This window comes from Nansenia antarctica (genome assembly GCF_963989245.1).
Source record: "Nansenia antarctica genome assembly, chromosome: 11".
Lineage (NCBI taxonomy): Eukaryota > Metazoa > Chordata > Actinopteri > Argentiniformes > Microstomatidae > Nansenia > Nansenia antarctica.
Window position 1 is genome coordinate 32482164 of NC_137681.1, and position 18973 is coordinate 32501136.

The 18973-nt window shown below is 44.5% G+C and overlaps 1 protein-coding gene across 2 annotated transcripts in view; it reads right to left on the reverse strand.

The window, feature by feature from the left end:
• Nucleotides 1-18973, reverse strand: part of ogfod3 (2-oxoglutarate and iron dependent oxygenase domain containing 3) — a 73616-nt gene that overhangs the window by 17501 nt on the left and 37142 nt on the right. The window lies entirely within an intron of this gene.

Genomic DNA, 18973 nt, shown 5'->3' on the forward strand with positions numbered 1-18973 from the left:
TCCGGATTATAAGTCGCTCCGGAGTATAAATCGCATCAGTCAAAAATGCGTCATGAAGAAAAAAAAACTAATATAAGTCGCATTTATTTAGAAATGTATTTCACAAAAACCAAGACCAAGAACAGACATTTAATCTGGAAAAGCAAGTTATTCAACTACACAATAGCACACAGAACAACAGGCTGAATACGTGTCCGGTATGTTAACGTAACACATTAACAGTTATTCAGCTACACAATAGCATAAAGAACATACCTGGGAGGCTGAATAGGCTAAATTAAAATAACAAGCCAGCGAGTCCAACAAGCAAGTTACCAGTAAGCAAGTTCACCAAGCTCCCGTTAATGTTTCAGTTAATTTCTTCAGTGGTACAGGAGCAGCATATAGTTGTCACAAGCCCAGAGCGCCCTCTCGCGGCTGTAGACGGTAATGTAAAACTATGAAAAAAAGTGTGACTTATAGTCCGGAAAATACGGTAACCTCTCTGTAGGCTAACCTCTCTGTAGGCTAACCTCGCTGTAGGCTAACCTCGCTGTAGGCTAACCTCTCTGTAGGCTAACCTCGCTGTAGGCTAACCTCGCTGTAGGCTAACCTCTCTGTAGGCTAACCTCGCTGTAGGCTAACCTCTCTGTAGGCTAACCTCGCTGTAGGCTAACCTCTCTGTAGGCTAACCTCGCTGTAGGCTAACCTCGCGTCACCAGGCTCTCGCCGGGGAGACTGTAGGGCTACTCGTCTCTCCTGAGCTCGGTTGTAACATGACCCGCGGAACACGGGATATGTTAGATGCTTTACAATAATTCCCCAAATGACCAGAAAAGGTAGCTAGATTTGTCGCTGGTCGCTTTTGACTAATTAAGTCACCAAGGGGGTCTGAAAAGTCGCCAGATATAGCGACAAAGTCGCAAAGTTGGCAACACTGGTCCTCAGGCGGGATTTGGGGGATTTCTAATTGATCCAAAAAGTTATTCATTAATTTGGGATCCGCGAGGCAATGAGAAGTGTACAAGAGAGTAAAAATCCCTGAACGCATCATTGATCTCAGATAAGTCGGAAGTGGTCTCACCACTGTCATTGTTAATTTTAGTAATTTGGCTTTTGACCTTGCGTCCTCTCAGCAGGTTAGCCAGAAACCTGCCAGATTTTTCGCCGTGTATATAAAAAAAACTCGAATTGAATCGAATTGAATTCTATTGGGTGAGTTGAAAGGAGGTCAAATTTGGTCTGTAACTCTACACATTTTTTGTATAAATTTGAATCTCTAGTTTGGGCGTATTGTGAATCGATGTCCTTAATTTGTTTGGATAAATCAGAACATTCTCTATGGGCTGTCTTCCTCATGTTTGCTGAATAAGAGATTATCTGACCTCTGATGTATGCCTTAAAAGTGTCCCAAACCATAAGACTGGAGGTTTCAGGAGATGTATTGATGCTAAAGAAAAGGGTTATTTGCTCCTTCATGAACTCATCAAAGTCCCCTTTGGTCAGTAGGGTCGAATTAAAGCGCCAATGTCTTTTAATTTGGGGGAGATCTGGGATTGCTAAAGCTAGTACCACTGGGGAGTGATCTGATATCACTATGCTCTGGTAGGCACAAGAACGGGTCCAGAGTATGAGGTCTAGTGAGTTATCAATAAAAAAGTAATCTATCCTAGAGTATGTATGGTGAACATGTGAAAAGAACGAGTATTCTCTCTTTGTCGGGTGGAGGGAACGCCACACATCAGAAACCCCATTATCGGCCAGAAAAGACTGAATAAGTGTAGCTGATCTATTTACCGCACCTGGTTTGGTGGAGGTACGGTCTAGCACAGGATCCATCCAGCAGTTAAAATCCCCACCTAGTAAGAGGGAGTATGAGGTCTAGTATGAGGGAGTATGAGGTCTAGTATGAGGGAGTATGAGGTCTAGTATGAGGGAGTATGAGGTCTAGTATGAGGGAGTATGAGGTCTAGTATGAGGTCTAGTATGAGGGAGTATGAGGTCTAGTATGAGGGAGTATGAGGTCTAGTATGAGGGAGTATGATGTCTAGTATGAGGTCTAGTATGAGGTCTAGTATGAGGTCTAGTATGTAGGAGTATGATGTCTAGTATGAGGGAGTATGAGGTCTACAGTAGTATGAGGGAGTATGAGGTCTAGTATGAGGGAGTATGAGGTCTAGTATGAGGGAGCATGAGGTCTAGTATGAGGTCTAGTATGAGGGAGTATGAGGTCTAGTATGAGGTCTAGTATGAGGTCTAGTATGAGGGAGTATGAGGTCTAGTATGAGGTCTAGTATGAGGGAGTATGAGGTCTAGTATGAGGGAGTATGAGGTCTAGTATGAGGTCTAGTATGAGGGAGTATGAGGTCTAGTATGAGGTCTAGTATGAGGGAGTATGAGGTCTAGTATGAGGGAGTATGAGGTCTAGTATGAGGTCTAGTATGAGGTCTAGTATGAGGGAGTATGAGGTCTAGTATGAGGGAGTATGAGGTCTAGTATGAGGTCTAGTATGAGGTCTAGTATGAGGGAGTATGAGGTCTAGTATGAGGGAGTTTGAGGTCAAGTCAGGTAAAATAGAGAAGAAGCGCTCAAAGAAGCCCACATCATCCGTGACTACATTGGTATTATAAAGCTTCCCCGAGACAACAACATAGCGACCATTTGGATCCGATTCTACCTTATGATGCATGAATTGTACATTAGGGTCAATCAAAATGGAGACTCCTCTAGCCTTAGCCTGAAAGGTCGAGTGGAAATGCTGCCCCGCCCACCCAGACATCAGATGGAAGCTATCCCTGCCACGCATATGCGTTTCTTGTAAAAAAGCGATTGATACTTTAAGCTGTTTAAGGTGTGAGAACACCCTCCTTCCCTTGACAGGATGGTTTAGTGACTTTACATTCCAGGAAGTTAAGTTAAGAGGACTTGACATGTACATTTACTCCCAATAACATAACTAGGGTTAGTTACAAATATACATCTGTACAAACTTAAAAATTACAACACATGATTAATACGTCCAATTAGAAGAGTGGAAACTGGTCTGCTGGACGGTCTGAGGACGTCACAGCTGTGACGCGTAGGTCGGCCGTCAGAGTTCTAGCTTTCAAGACTGAGAACAGAGAGCTGAAGAGATGGACCCAAACAGACTGAAGGTAATAGAGAAGGAGGTGGAGAAGGGGGTGGAGAAGGAGAGGGTGAAGGAGGTGGAGAAGGAGGTGGTGAAGGAGGTGGTGAAGGAAGTGGGGGAGGAGGTGGTGAAGGATGTTGGGGAGGAGGTGGTGAAGGATGTGGGGGAGGAGGTGGTGAAGGATGTGGGGGAGGAGGTGGTGAAGGAGGTGGGGGAGGAGGTGGTGAAGGAGGTGGGGGAGGTGGTGAAGGAGGTGGGGGAGGAGGTGGTGAAGGAGGTGGTGAAGGAGGTGGGGGAGGAGGTGGTGAAGGAGGTGGGGGAGGAGGTGGTGAAGGAGGTGGGGGAGGAGGTGGTGAAGGAGGTGGAGAAGGAGGTGGTGAAGGAGGTGGTGAAGGAGGTGGTGAAGGAGGTGGTGAAGGAGGTGGGGGAGGAGGTGGTGAAGGAGGTGGTAAAGGAGGTGGTGAAGGAGGTGGTAAAGGAGGTGGAGAAGGAGGTGGGGGAGGAGGTGGTGGGGGAGGTGGTGAAGGAGGTGGGGGAGGTGGTGAAGGAGGTGGGGGAGGAGGTGGTGAAGGAGGTGGTGAAGGAGGTGGGGGAGGAGGTGGTAAAGGAGGTGGAGAAGGAGGTGGTGAAGGAGGTGGGGGAGGAGGTGGTGAAGGAGGTGGTGAAGGAGGTGGAGAAGGAGGTGGGGGAGGAGGTGGTGGGGGAGGTGGTGAAGGAGGTGGGGGAGGTGGTGAAGGAGGTGGGGGAGGAAGTGGTGAAGGAGGTGGTGAAGGAGGTGGGGGAGGAGGTGGTAAAGGAGGTGGAGAAGGAGGTGGTGAAGGAGGTGGGGGAGGAGGTGGTGAAGGAGGTGGGGGAGGAGGTGGTGAAGGAGGTGGGGGAGGAGGTGGGGGAGGAGGTGGTGAAGGATGTGTGGGAGGAAGTGGTGAAGGAGGTGGTAAAGGAGATGGTGAAGGAGGTGGTGAAGGAGGTGGGGGAGGAGGTGGTAAAGGAGGTGAAGAAGAAGGTGGAGAAGAAGGTGGGGGAGGAGGTGGTGGGGGAGGTGGTGAAGGAGGTGGGGGAGGTGGTGAAGGAGGTGGGGAAGGAGGTGGGGGAGGAGGTGGTGAAGGAGGTGGGGGAGGAGGTGGTGAAGGAGGTGTTGAATGATGTGGGGGAGGAGGTGGTAAAGGAGGTGGAGAAGGAGGTGGTGAAGGAGGTGGGGGAGGAGGTGGTGAAGGAGGTGGGGGAGGAGGTGGTGAAGGAGGTGGTGAAGGAGGTGGGGGAGGAGGTGGTAAAGGAGGTGGAGAAGGAGGTGGTGAAGGAGGTGGTGAAGGAGGTGGTGAAGGAGGTGGGGGAGGAGGTGGTAAAGGAGGTGGGGGAGGAGGTGGTGAAGGAGGTGGAGAAGGAGGTGGTGAAGGAGGTGGGGTAGGAGGTGGTGAAGGAGGTGGGGGAGGAGGTGGTAAAGGAGGTGGTGAAGGAGGTGGGGGAGGAGGTGGGGTAGGAGGTGGTGAAGGAGGTGGGGGAGGAGGTGGTAAAGGAGGTGGTGAAGGAGGTGGAGAAGGAGGTGGGGGAGGAGGTGGTGAAGGAGGTGGAGAAGGAGGTGGTGAAGGAGGTGGGGTAGGAGGTGGTGAAGGAGGTGGGGGAGGAGGTGGTAAAGGAGGTGGTGAAGGAGGTGGGGGAGGAGGTGGTGAAGGAGGTGGTAAAGGAGGTGGTGAAGGAGGTGGGGGAGGAGGTGGAGAAGGAGGTGGGGGAGGAGGTGGTGGGGGAGGTGGTGAAGGAGGTGGGGGAGGAGGTGGTGAAGGAGGTGGGGGAGGAGGTGGGGGAGGAGGTGGTGAAGGAGGTGGTGGAGGAGGTGGTGAAGGATGTGTGGGAGGAGGTGGTGAAGGAGGTGGGGGAGGAGGTGGGGGAAGAGGTGGTGAAGGAGGTGGGGGAGGAGGTGGTGAAGGAGGTGGGGGAGGAGGTGGTGAAGGAGGTGGGGGAGGTGGTGAAGGAGGTTGGGGAGGAGGTGGTGAAGGAGGTGGGGGAGGAGGTGGTGGAGGAGGTGGTGAAGGTGGCTGCAGCAAGCACAATAACAACCAACTTGTCCGTCTGAAGCTACAATACTGGGATCATTCGTGATTGGGCTACTGGCAGTCAAATACTAGGCGAACATGTGTGTAAGACACAAATAAACTTGGATTTCAAGCATTTCAAGTGGCATTTTTGTAATCATGAAGACGTATACATGTCTAAGAATGCATTTCACCATGTAGATTCCCAGTAGGGGTGTAACGGATCACCTAACTCACGGATCGGATCGTGTCACGGTTTTTGAGTCACGGATCGGATCATTTTTCGGATCAACACAAAACATTTTTGTTCTTATAAAAACTGCTTTTTCCTTGAATTCTGTAAAAACACCACTTTTACTATGTGACAAAAACCAACAACATTGAAGATGTCAAAACTGGTAATATATATATAACATATTCTACACTCAAACATTACATAATTATACTGAAATACACTCAATTTAAATGATAGGAGAGAGGGAGGAGGCGCCTGGTTGCAGCAGTGAATCACTGGGCTCTTTAAAGCAGATGAATAAACATGTTTTATGCCACTTTTAACTAAATAATAAAGTGAACCCTTATTTTGAACATGGTATGAAAAAAATGCCTACATTATCAGAAGTTGTCGAGCTACCTTTTTCGTGCCTCCCGTCATAGTTGACAGAGAAGCCAAAGTGCTCCAGTACATGGGATTTAAATGACGAGGGAGGCAATTTGAGTTCTTCTCTGCCGAACAACGTAACATGACACACTTGGGCCGCGTTCGTAAATTCGCTTTGAGAGCGCCGGAGCGCACACTGGGTCCGACGTCATAAAGGGACCAAGTAATTTGATTGGACAAGAGCGCTCAGCGCTCAGATTCCAGAGCGGATTTACGAACGCGGATTTACGAACGCAGCCTTGTTGTTGTGGATTCCCAGCTTCACATGTAGTGAGCAAACAACGGATTCTTTTTCTTTCGCATTATCAACCTATCATTGCGCTTTAGAGTAAAACAAACCCGCAACTGTCGCGTCTATCTTTTCATGGAAACTCGACATTGTGCTTTACAAGAGATATTAAGTAAGATATTAAGTAATATTATTACTTGTTAACATTTTGCAATTGATACGCGTTGACATGCGTTCCGAACCGTGGAGGGCGATCCGAACGGATCACGGAATTTCCGTGATCCGTTACACCCCTAATTCCCAGTATAGTGAAAATACCACCGCTCATCCGTGATCAGACTTGCTGGGGTGCTGCAGCTGAAGAGTATCAAATAGAGTGTAAAAAAACAGCATCTGCACACTCAAATCTTATTGCGAGCTTTCGGTCTCCAGGCTATGGACAATGTAACAACAGCTGTATGACGAGTTTGTATGACGCAGTTTGACGAGACTGAAGAGACGCGCAATGCATTTTGGAGATGTTGAGTAGGAATAGCATGCATTTGGCCAAATCTAGTATACTAAATTTCTTGCATACTCAAATTTTACTACTGTATAGTGTGAACGCTCTTGCATACTCAAATCTATGTCATATCTAGTATGAGTATGAATGAATGAATGAATGAATGAATGAATGGTCTTTATTGTCATTGCTATAGTACAGGTACCAAACAACGAAATTTGGGAGGGGTGGCTCCCCTGGTGCTAGGAAAGAAAAAAAACTAAAAAAACAAGAAGGGAAAGGAGCTGGTTTACATAAATAAAGGCTATGTACACTATCCACTATACTGTACAGATAAAACACTGTGCTGTACTCTATGCTATACCTATTCTAACATTTCCTATTTCTCTGCAACCTTATGTACCCTAGGGTTGTCATATTGCACATAGTGTAAATGCACATTCATTTAAAGTGTTGCAGTTTGCAGGCTTGAAATGTACACAGTAGTAGTATGCTAGTATGCCATTCCGAACACAGCCACAGACTTTCAGAAGGGGAAACAACGTTTTTAAGAAGATTCTAAAATAATCTAAAACCATGACCTCTTCTTCTGTTTTTTTTTTTTTTTTTAAATGCATCAAGGGATTTCCTTATCTGGACCCTTCATCAACAGGAAGTTTAGAAGTTCAGAAAAGTTTATAATCACCCAATATCAGCATCTCCTGGTCTGAGGTACACTCTGCTGTCCCTCATCACAGGTATACATCTGGTCTGAGGTACACTCTGCTGTCCCTCATCACAGGTATACATCTGATCTGAGGTACTCTGCTGTCCCTCATCACAGGTATACATCTGATCTGAGGTACTCTGCTGTCCCTCATCACAGGTATACATCTGATCTGAGGTACTCTGCTGTCCCTCATCACAGGTATACATCTGGTCTGAGGTACACTCTGCTGTCCCTCGTCACAGGTACAGGGCTTAAAGTGGGAACAAATCCTGTGCCTGAAACTTTTTCTTGGGGAGGGGGTCACAGTTTGAGATATTGGGAGAGCGGGTACAGAAGACAGCTTCTTGTCTCAATGTTTAAATGCATTAATACTATTTTATAGTCAATACAAAATATATGTCTCAATGTTAAAATGCATTAATACTTTAAATGAATGTGCAACAATACTATGTGCAATATGACAACCCTTGTGTACATAAGGTTCAGATATAGGAAAAGTTAGGATATTTATAGCATAGCATAGAGTACAGCACAGTGTTTTATTGTATAGTATAGTAGTATAGTAGATAGTGTACATAGCCTTTATTTATGTAAACCAGCTCTTTTCCCTTTTTTATTTTACCCTCGTGTTTTTAGTCTTTTTCCAAGCACCAGGGGAGCCCCCCCTCCTAAATTTCGTTGTATGGTACCTGTACTGTATTAATGACAATAAAGACCATTCATTCATTCATTCATAATACTGTTTTATACTCAATACAAAATAAAATAATATATTTAGATGTCTTTAAAAGGCCAAACTGATTGCATCACTTATTAAGCCACTATCACTATAACAATACAGAATAAAATATATACATGTCTTTAAAAGAACAAACTGATTACTTAGTAAGCCACTATCACTTATATTCTCCTTCTTGGCACCACGTCCCATAAGGCTTCCCGTCACTACTCAGGGTTTTTCCTGGCTCAAAATGAGGCGGAGGTGGTACCAGTGGTGTTTGACATCGGGGGGGACCCATGAAGCAGGGCTGTCTGGGGGTCCTTAAACGAGCATCAAACACTTAATTTCTTGCATTCTGGTGAATTGATATGCACCAATTTGTGCCCTTTCTCCATCAATTTATGGTGGAAATTTCATTATACTGTATATGTAAAGGAAAAAACAATATTCAGGCACCAGATGACCATTCAAAATATAATGTAATATAATGCAATATAAGGCTTTCAGGCATTCTGTACTTTCAAATACCGGTATGTATTCTCCTTGAGCAGTCAACATCAACTATCAGCTGTTTCGCTAGCAAACACGAAAGCTAACTTATTTGCGAAACAGCGCCCCCGCCACCACAATGCCGCAATTGCAGTTAGAAATGACTGTTTTTTTTTTTTTTGCTCAAAATTCCCCCGCGCCGGAAATCCGGCACAGTGCCGGAGAACTTTAAGCCCTGCAGGTATACATCTGATCTGAGGTACACTCTGCTGTCCCTCGTCACAGGTATACATCTGATCTGAGGTACACTCTGCTGTCCCTCGTCACAGGTATACATCTGATCTGAGGTACACTCTGCTGTCCCTCGTCACAGGTGTGAAACAGCGCTTATCTAGACAGGAGACATGGGGAGACCAATCAAAAGAAACCACACAACAGAATCGTCCAATCAGACCAAACGTGTTTGTAGTGAAAAGCACAACACTTTGTAAGAACATGGCCAAACATCGTCCCTCTACGACAGGGGTATTCAATTACAAATTCAGTTGGGCCAGATTTGAAAACCAAGAAATTTTGCTGGGCCAGACATTTTCAGCGACCAGTAGCCTAGGCACCAGGTAATGACACATTTCAAACCAACACAAATGAATGTAGGCCTAATGAAATACAAGCAGTTTATTTATAGTTTTCCTTTTAAATTAGGTAACATCTGACACAGGCACGTCAAAAAGACTTGACTGAACACAATAAAAGAGCTGTAATTGAACAGAACCTAATAGCAATACTTTTTTCACTTTCTAGGTAAAACAACAACATTTTGGTCTCAACTGACCCACGCACATCTCAAAGTGCATAAAAAAGTGTACAGTAGTATACCAATAAAAAAAAAGTCCTTTTGTAAAATAAACATTTTGGTCATAGCTGAACACAATAAAAGAGCTGTAATTGAACAGAACCTAATATCAATACTTTTTTAATTTTTTAGGTAAAACAACAAAATTTTGGTCTCAACTGACCCATGCACATCTCAAAGTGCATAAAAAAGTGTACATATACAAATAAATAAAAAAGTCCTTTTGTAAAATAAACATTTTGGTCATAGCTGACCCAGGCACATCACAAAGTGCTTTTAACTGAATGAAAATAACCATCAATGCCTTGAGTGCACAATTAAACAAGTTACAGTTACAGTTAAACAATAACATTGAATCTAATCTAATCTAATCTTACCCCGCTGACTTTCTTAGTGTGAGAAGTGACATTTTTTATTCTGAACAAGAGCAGTGACATTTGGCTCATAAGATGTCAATGCAATCCGAAGGCATTGGTGAAGAGTACTGTTAGTCAGAGAACAACGAGAGCTGCTTTTTATTGTGTTCATGTGTGAAAAGCTTGCTTCACAGGTGTATGTTGATCCAAACATACTGAGCACATGGATTGCTACTTTCTTAATGTTAGGGAACTGGTGCACGTTGACATCACTCCAAAACTTCGCAGGTCCATTAGTGCGAAGCTCCTGTGCCATGGTTAAGGATGACTGCATGTCAACAAGTTCAAGTACGAATTTCCCCTCGTCGATGGAAGGCACCACTCCCTTTCCTCTGGTGGATAAGTCCCCTTCTATTGCAGCAGTGAACGGGTCTCTGGCAAAGCCCATCACCTCTGCGGGCAGAGCAAGCCCATCCAGTCGACCAGCAAAGTTCTCTTTCAACCTCGCAATGAAATCAGTCATCACATCTGTGATTTGTGCCGGGGATGAGACGCATTTGCGGAGCGTTGGAAAATGCAGCATTCTGCCGGTGCACAAGTCGGCCGCGAAAAGGTCCAGTTTGATTTGAAACGCGCGCGTCTGTTCCACAAGATCAATCACAGTTTTGTCTCTGCCTTGTAGCCCCACATTTAGGTCATTCAGGTGTTTGAACATGTCGCTCAGAAAGCAGACATCAGCCATGAAGTTGTCGTCCAGTATGCGATTCAAGTGTGTTTCTGCCTTCGTTTGCTTGCTGCTGCGGAGGAAAGTTGTAATCTCCTCTCTGAGATCACAGAAACGCTCCAGTGCCTTGCCTTTGGACAGCCACCTGACGTCGTTGTGCAAAAGCAGGTCGTGGTGCTCAGCAGACATTTCTGACAGCAGCTTGCGGAATAAGCGATGTTGGAGGCTCGAAGTGGAGCGAATAAAATTAATTGTAGCCATCACGTTGTCCATTGTTGTTTTAAGCTCCCCGCTGAGTTTTGCGCACAACACCGTCTGATGCACAATGCAGTGTAAGGATGTTATCTGAGGTGCAACAGCGGACCAGCGTGCTGTCAAACCATTTACTCTCCCTGTCATGGATGGAGCCCCATCCGTCACAAGCATTCCCACACGCTTCATATCTAGACCATTGTCTTTGAAAAATTCTGAAATGTTCTTAAAGACTATCTCGCCAGTTGTGTGTCCTTCTAACGGCAGTAAACCGAGCAATTCCTCTCGGAAGCATTTGCCGTCAAAAAAACGGACATATATGCACAATTGTGCGATATCGGTTCTGTCTGTGGACTCGTCTACTGCTATAGACATAACATCAGCTTTCTTCAGTTCTTTTAACAGTGTTTCAAACACATCTGTAGCAAGAATTTCAACCCTGCGAATGTTTGAAGTGTCTGACAGGGGAACGTTTTTAATAGCAGATGACACACTCGTTTTAATTTTGCTGTCAATTATCACTTCATCTATGACGGCCAGCATACAGTCTTTCATGGTTTCAGAATCAGTGAATGGCCTTTTCTTCTTTGCTAAGATCCAGGAAACACGAAGGGATGCTGCTGTACCTCTCTCTTGGGCTGTGCATGTCCGTACCATCGTTGTACAGCTCCGATTGTAGGATGCAATCAAACTCTGCACTTTTGCAGCCCTCTCCTGAGATCCCTCTGGAAAGTTGGCCCGGAAAGTCGGGTGTTTCTCCATGTGGTGCCTCCGAATATTGTAATCTTTAAGTACCGCAACGCACTCATTGCATATTAAACACATCGGTTTGGCATTTGGACTTTGTGGTAAAATAAACACGTATTTTTCAGTCCAGGCAGGGTTAAACCGACGGTTTTCATCGTCAATTTTGCGTTTCAGGGTGGAGAAAGTCGAAGACATTTTTGGAGTTGATATCGGACTTCTAGCTAGCCTGCCTACAGAACGTGAATATAACGCTCTAGCAACAGTCAACCCAATCAGGGCATTGTTTGTTAAAGTGTGTCTAGCAACGTTATATTAAACAATGCCCTGATTGGGTTGACTGTTCACACGCTCACACGTCACACCTTGCCACGCCCAATGCGTGACATTTGAGAGCCCTGGTGTTATATTCACGTTCTGTAGGCTACTATTGTATGGTAACGATCCTGTATGAGGCCCGTTAACAGCTCCACCAAGGGAGTTAACTATCTTGGTCTAATGGTTAGCGCGGTCGTCGTTTATGCGGGAGATCGGGGTTCGATTCCCGCATGGGGCGAGTTACACTACCAAGTCTCCGTTCGCTACAGTATGAACACTCGCGAAATACGTTTTTCTCTACTTTTATGGCTGGGCCAATCGGGGGTCGCGTCTGGGCCGCATGCGGCCCGTGGGCCGCTAATTGAATAGGCCTGCTCTACGAGATCTGCATACCAGAGCCACGGTTATGAATATGGCATGTCTCCACGTCCGCCATTGCAGTTCCATTATGCAGATGAACCCAGCTCTTATGAGAACAGACAGATTACTGAAGGCAGGCAGGCCGAGACTTTATGCAACCATATCAGCTTCATGATCGATAGGGGGGGAGAAAGAAATTACCACAAAAGACGTCAAAGTCATTTACATTTAAATGAGTGTTTGGTGGGCCAATTAGACGTAAGATGGTGGCGATGACAGATGGGGAGGAAGGGAGGGTGTGTGGGGGGGGGGGGGGGGGGATTGGGATGAAATTTGTCCAGCTGTCGAGGAGCAGAGGGAGAGGGTAAGGTGACCAAATATGGCAGAGACACACACCCACACGCACACGCACACGCACACACACACACACACACACACACACACACACACACGCACACACACACACGCACACACACACACACACACACACGCACACACACACACACGCCTTAAAACCTGTTCTTCCAAACGGGCACAGTGGTGGATCAAGACCCCCGTTTATAACACATATATAACAGTATACCAGATATAAAGAGCTTACCTTTATCAATAATGTTCATCGATGTCGCAAACGATTCATTAAATCCTCTGCTACGCGACCATATTGATTTTTTTCTCGGCCGGAAAATACACTGCGAGTCACACGCTCTTGTTTACAGATACGTTGTTTACAGATAGTAACATATATTTTGATTCTGACACTTCTACAGTCACCCCACAGGTGTTATATATCATTTGATACCAAGATCATTATGAAGGCCCTTGTGATTGTGGAGATATTCTATATTCACTGTGGGCATGTCATTTCGGGCAAAAAACCTGAAAAATACAATGAGAACAGATAAGATCAGTGTTCAGACAGCGTTATCTGTAGTGTTTAACCTGTCCCCCCTGTCATCCTCAGTCTCGTTAATTGAATTACACAATGAATCTCAATGAGTTGTGACGGTCCACAGTCGTGAAATTACAGAAATATCACAAAACAAAAGACGTGCTTGTCTTTAAATAAAGTTACGTTTTGAGTAAAGGGCTTTGGCCGCTGTATAGCCCAGGGTCTGTATAGCCCAGGTTCGACTCAATAAGTCAATGAAACAGCACTTCCACATACTACTAGGTCGTCCTCGGACGAGCCCTCCATCAGCGCTTCCAGTCGTCCCGATCTTCTGTACATCTGGCTAGCTCCCTGGTCCTCCATACATCTGGCTAGCTCCCTGGTCCTCCATACATCTGGCTAGCTCCCTGGTCCTCCATACATCTGGCTAGCTCCCTGGTCCTCCATACATCTGGCTAGCTCCCTGGTCCTCCATACATCTGGCTAGCTCCCTGGTCCTCCATACATCTGGCTAGCTCCCTGGTCCTCCATACATCTGGCAAGCTCCCTGGTCCTCCATACATCTGGCTAGCTCCCTGGTCCTCCATACATATGGCTAGCTCCCTGGTCCTCCATACATCTGGCTAGCTCCCTGGTCCTCCATACATCTGGCTAGCTCCATGTTCCTCCATACATCTGGCTAGCCTGCCGGTACTTTCCGCACCTGTATCTTTCTTGAGTACGTCCATGTATGTTAGTGCGGGACGCCCTCATGATCGATGCCCGTGTGTTGGCTCTCACAGAACCCGTTTGCTGGCTGACAGCTCCTGGTGTCTCTCATTCTCCTGACTGCTATTTTTTCGCTTATCCTTGGTGACCCCCCATACAGATGCTTGTTGGTAACATGCTTGCTCTTGTCGATGTTAAGTACTGCACGCAGCATTCTGGTGTAGCACCCATCTAGGGACTTCTGCAGGGTAGGCTTCAGGGTCCAGCATTCACAGCCGTATAGGAGAATGGACTCTACCGTTGCATAGAAGAAGTCGAGTTTGATTTCTTGTAGGAGGTTGGAGTGCCACACACTGGCCATGCCATTCAAAGTCCTCCATGCAAGCGCCTTCCTCACTTTAAAGGTCTTGCTCGGACAAGTTGACCCATGAGCCCAGGTATTTGAAGTCTTTAACTTCCTTCAGAGCAATACCTCCTGATGTTATTAGAGGTGGATGGTCCGGGAGGCCAATCTTGGCACAAATAGAAAAATAAATGATGGTTTAACCCAGGCATGGGAAAACTACGGCCCGCGGGCCATAGGCGGCCTGTTGGGCTTTTTAAACCGGCCCGTCGAATATTGGTACAAAATTGTCCAAATTATAGTAAAGACCGCATTCATTTAGGCTTTTTCCTGCAATACCCGGCGTTTCAGTTGATCCCACTAGATGGCGCACTCCAGACCCAACTGACCTTTGCTGGAGTCTGGTCTATCTACGTGGAACAAGTTAACCAATCACAGCGAGGAGTTTCTCACTTAGTACTTTTGGTTTGCTCCGGTAATGTTACAGAGTGGGCTAGTTAACCCACATCACATCAGCCAAAGTAGTGATTAATATAATTCCACAAATGGATACTACTTCATTTGGGTCATGACGCTCATGGAGTGAACACGCTTTTTCGAGCTCCGGTCTGCTTTTGACTATATCGGCTTAAAAAGTAGCAATCTGATGGACTGTTAATATTCACACATCAACCTAAATGTGTAGATCATTGTGGTGAGTTTATATTACTCGCCAGTCAATATATCAGCCTAAGGACTGTAATTTGTTTGTTGGCCGACAACCTAACAATGGATCCTACCCAGCTTAACGCTATCGCCGAGTTCGTTGCCGAGGCTGTTTCGCTGAAGATTAAAAGGGATCTGTTAACACATATTGGGCAGGTTTCACAGACAAGGCTTAAGCCTAATCCTGGACTAAAAAGCATCTTCAATGGAGATTTTACATTGAAAGTGTGATTTAGTCCAGGACTAGGCTTAAGCCTTGTCTCTGAAACCGGCCCATTGACTCTAAAGTTGATCCTATCATCTCTACTCTAGAGTCTATTCAAAACTCACTAATCGGCATCAATGACCATGTTTCGGAATTGGAACAGCGTGTTGGTCAAGTAGAAGATAATGTGATTGATCACGCGAAGATAATTAAAAAACTTGAAGTGGATAATCGTTACCTGTTGCAGAAGGTGGATGACATGGAAAACAGGAGCAGGGCATCTAACCTCAAATTCATTGGCGTTCCCGAATCAGCAGAAGGCCATGACATGACTAAGTTCATGACCGACCTGATCCCACAGCTCCTGGGGGCTGAGAAGTTCCCCTCTCCTCCGGTCATTGAACGGGCCCATCGTAATCCATTCACCCGCCAGATCGATAGCATAACTGGGCTTCCCAAAATGGCCCCGAGACCAATCCTGATAAAGCTACTCCACTTTCAAGACAAGGCCAACATACTCCGTCTCTCTCGAGAACAGAAAGAGCTGCGGTTCAACGGGCGTCGCATTTCCATCTATCCCGATTACAGCGCTCAGCTTGAGAAGAGCCGGCGCGCGTTTGATCCTGTCAAGAAGAAGCTTCGAGAGCTGAAGTTTTCTTATACCCTCAGGTATCCGTGCTCTTTGTGGGTGGAAATGAATGGTGTTAAGGTCGAATACACTGATGTCGAAGCTGCGAAAGCTATGTTTCTCTCATCACCACCATTGGATTCCACTCTATCCTCCCCCTCTGCCGCAAGCTCCAGGCTGGGACTATCGATGATGGTGGGTACTGACAACTAGCGAGTAACGCTGGCCAGCGACGCTCTTATGTGACTCATGATGATCTTCACTATATCCTCTTCTTTCATTTTTCATATTGAGTCCATTTGAATATGTTCTGTTTTGGTTTGGTGTTATTTCATGAAGTTATCGGCTAGCTAGCCTACATTTTGTACCCGATGTAGCCTGCCAGTAGCGTTAGCCCCTGTATTTCCCTGCTGCTCCTTCGGAGATCAGATGCAGCATGGGCATGTTTGCCGTAAACCTAGACTGTTGTAAAGCGCTGTATTGTCGAAAAACTGTCGTAAAAATGTGTAACCCTACTTTCTGATGTGTAAATTCCATCACTAAATTGCTATTGTTTGATCCTATTCATGCTTGTATTGATTTGCAGACCGAGCTGTTGCTCTGCTTTTGTGTTGCATCCTGATGATGTTACAATTTATTTTATTTCTGTGTGTGTGTGTGTGTGTGTGTGTGTGCCCCTGTTAGTCCCTCACTCCGCAGCTCGTTTTCTCCCTCCCAACGTCTACGCCCTAGGCCTACTTCCCAGGTCGGTCTCATGACCAACATATATTTGTTTTCTCTGTGCTATTGAGTCAGCAAAAGGAATAAAGATAGTTCATATCAATATTAGGAGTCTTGCTCCAAAAATTGATTTACTTAGAGCATGGGTGGCTCTCTATAAACCCCATGTTATTTCTTTATCTGAAACCTGGTTGCATAATAATATTACTAATGATGAAATTAAAATTGATAACTATATTATTTACAGATCTGATAGACCTTCGAGAGGAGGTGGGGTGGCAACTTATGTTTCTGATAAATTTACCTCAGAGTGTACCACTCCTACTGTTGACCCAATTCATTTTGAAAGCCTTTTCATCAACATCATGTTTCATGACAATAAACATTTAACAATTGGGACCATTTATAGACCACCTCCAGTTCTATCAGATTCAGCTAACTGCATCTTATCTACAATAAACTCCTTAAAGAAGCATAATGAACTGATCATTCTGGGCGACTTTAATATAAATTGGCTTGATAAGTCTTCTATTGATGAGAGAACATTATTTTCCAGTGTTAATTTATCTCAGTTGATCAGTGAGCCAACTCGTGTGGACCATCACCATGGATCCTCATCTTTAATAGATTGGATTCTGGTCACCAATCCTGAGAGAATAACCGCATCTGGTGTTTTGTCTGATTGTTTTAGTGATCACTGCGTTATATTTTGTGTTTGGAAAATTAGAATACCTTCCTCCCCACCTAAATATATTAATTTGAGGCAATATAAAAAAATGAATGTTGATTCATTTATTAACGATATAACTGCAATTAACTGGGATAGATTCCAATTGATACCCTTTCCGGAGGATGCATGGAGTTTCTTATGTTTAGAATTTAAAATAGTTATTGATAAACATGCACCTCTAAAGACATTTAGGGTTAAAGGCAGGCATCTACCCTGGATCAGTACTGAACTATTCAATCTTTTTAAACAGAGAGATAAAGCCTGGGCCAAACATCGTTTGTCAAATGATCCTGCTGACTGGGATATGTATAAAGGTTTGAGGAACTCTTGCAAAACTAAAACGCGTAACGCAAAATCCAGTTACTTCCGTGATAGTCTTTCTCAAGACTTTAATAACCCTCGACAATTTTGGAAACAGTTGAACCGAGCTCTCAATAAAACTAACAAAGGCCTCATATCTCAAATAAAAATTAACAATGATATAATTTCTGACCCCCTACATATTTCACAGGCCTTTAACCAACATTTTACTTCTATCGGTGATGTTATAAATACTAAATACTCGGATCTTGCAGATTCCTCAAACCCCACAACACATAGGCCTACTACTACTTTCTCCTTTAATAAAATCATGCCTATGGATGTTTATAATGCAATCTTTGATTTCAAAGGTGGTGGTGCTGGTCCAGACGGTATTGAAGATACATTTGTTAAACTAGCAGCACATGTGTTAATGTATCCTCTTGCAGATTTATTTAATTTGTCAATTTCTACCTGCTCAATTCCCTCAATGTGGAAATGTGCCCGTGTTACCCCTATTTTCAAGAACGGAAATGTAACTGACATGAATAATTATCGCCCAATTTCAATTATTTGTTTCACTGCAAAAGTTTTTGAGAAACTGATTTACAATCAACTGTCTCACTACCTTAATTTATTTGATATTCTTTCACCATTTCAATCTGGGTTTAGACCCAACTTCTCAACTACTTCTGCTCTCCTCAAGTTTACTAGTGATGTTTTCTCATCCTGTGACAAAGACCAACTGACTGGTGCCATCTTCATCGATCTATCTAAAGCTTTTGATTTGATTGATCATTATCTTCTTCTTGATAAGTTGTACTCCATTGGTTTTTCTTAGAAGGCTCTTTTTTGGTTTAATGCATATTTGCATAATCGCCGTCAATATGTTTCTTTACAGGGTTCTCAGTCCGATTACTTAATTGTGGACAAGGGTATTCCTCAGGGTTCTACTCTGGGACCACTCCTCTTTTCTATATTTATTAATGATCTCCCTAAGTCTTGTTCTAACTCTGATATTCATCTTTATGCAGACGATACGGTTATCTATACTTCTCACAGAGATCTAACACAAATTCAAAGCTCCTTGCAATCAGATTTTGCATCTGTTCAGAACTGGTTCTTTAATAATAACCTTGTTCTGAACAAATCCTGTTGTATGGTGTTTGGTGCACACTATCGGCGTCCCCATCTCTTAGATTTAAATATTGTTTATGATGATGGTTCACCCCTAGAAAATGCTAAATTATTTAAATATCTTGGTCTCTGGGTTGACCCTGAACTCTGTTTCAAGCCACACATTGACAATCTTGTTTAAAAAGCCTATGGTTGCCTTGGTTCTTTATATCGTTCTATTGACTGCTTTACTTTTGAAATCAGGAAAAGATTAGTTTCTCAGCTTATTTTACCAATTATTGATTATGCTGATATTGTGTACCAGGGTACCTCTGAGACCTGTCTTCGTCCCCTAAATGTCTTGTTCAACTCCCTCTGTCGTTTTGTTCTCAGATGTCATTATTTTACACAACACTGTCTAATGTATGATTCACTCAACTGGTTTTCACTTGAAGACAGAAGGCAATCTCATTGGTTACAATTTATTTATAAATGTATTTACTTTAAATATCCCATGTATTTAAAAGTTTACTTGGTCCCCGTAGTTCTCCCTATCCACTCAGACAACATCA